General features: G+C 54.1%; 1 protein-coding gene across 3 annotated transcripts in view; it reads right to left on the minus strand.

The window, feature by feature from the left end:
* The window catches only part of CGRRF1 (cell growth regulator with ring finger domain 1), a 20,330-nt gene that overhangs the window by 18,570 nt on the left and 317 nt on the right, over positions 1–1,443 (minus strand). The window lies entirely within an intron of this gene.

Here is a 1,443-nt window from a genome sequence, read left to right on the forward strand (position 1 = left end):
ATAGATTAAGAGACACTAACAACTTACTCTAAGTCGTCTACTTGTGCCAACTCAGCGAACCTCGAGGGCGGCTAAAAAGCTACCTCAATTCCGCCCCACAAGCCACGCGCTCGCACAGCTCCACAAAGCCCGCGGCTCCCCTAAGCGGTGCCGGAGCCGCTAGCCCGGCATTTAGCCACAGGTAAAAACAATGATGATTTAATTTCTATTTTTGTGTATGTTTTATACTGTACATAATATATTAGTACAATAGTACATGTATATAATTTATAAATAAATAAATATACATATATTGGGGGTGCATGCTCAAAAATTTTTTTACTGATACGGGTGCGCGATCAAAAAAGTTTGGAGACCACTGCCCTAGACAGCGGTTCCCAACCTGTGGTATGGCTACCACCAGTGGTACACAGACAACCTGCCAGCGGTACACATTAACAGATTTATTATAATTACTTTATATGACAAAAATCTGCTGGCGGTACTTAAGGTCGTACTGTTGTAAACGGGTGGGGCGCAATCTGTCAGAGTTTGGGAACCGCTAGCACCTCCGCAGCAGAAACAGCTGGACTTGTGCTTAGTGGCAACAGTGACGAGCTGTCTAGTGCTGTGGTTCTCTACCTCCAGACTCAAAGACCCCCTTGTTAGACTCAACGGCCCCCTGAGACAACGTCAGCTTTTGGCTTTCAGTCATTTCTGAAGACGGAAAAAAGATTATAGCAATTTTTGCGCTGCGAAGAGCTCAGAAAGTCCCCGGCAGGTAAGAATGGTTTGGACGTGCCGGATTTCTCTGGGTTTGTCTTGTGAGCCACGTGCAGGTGTTTGCACCCATAACAGCGCTAATACCATGCAGCTCCCCACTGCACCCTTGAAGGGACGCAGTGGCACCCCGGGCTGCTGGGGAACCCTGGCTGAGAATCACTGGTCTCATTCTCCCCTGGGTTACAGCGCACCGGCACAACACCGGGGAGAGAGCGCGTGAACCGAACAACAGAACTGCCCACAAAGGTCTACCCGAGAGCCTCAGCGACACCGAAGGCTCGAGCTCAGCACCTCTGGAACGGCGATGGAGAAATGGCCTTGCACGGCGCCAAAGGGAGCGGAGGCTACGGGGCGCTGGAGCTGGCAGCAACCGGCCAGGAGACGTTTGCAGAGGAAGGAGGGGGCAGGAGAAGCCGGGCAGGGCGCAGGACAACTCCGCGTGCGCTGCTGGCAGCAGGTCGAGTATCGGCCTTCAGACGTGACGAGGCCGTGTCAGAGATCTCAGCGCCAGCTCGGCGGACAGGCTGGACCTGGCTCCCTGCGCTCCGCAAGGCGCGCTCTCCGCTTGCAAGCAACTACCCCAAGGCCCCGCCCCCTTGCAGGCAAATACCCCACCACCTCCCCCAGGGCAACCCCGCAAACAAATACCCCCAGCAAGTGCCCTGCCCCCTACTCTCCCCC

Source organism: Crocodylus porosus, unplaced genomic scaffold (assembly GCF_001723895.1).
Source record: "Crocodylus porosus isolate Cpor-Errol unplaced genomic scaffold, CroPor_comp1, whole genome shotgun sequence".
Lineage (NCBI taxonomy): Eukaryota > Metazoa > Chordata > Crocodylia > Crocodylidae > Crocodylus > Crocodylus porosus.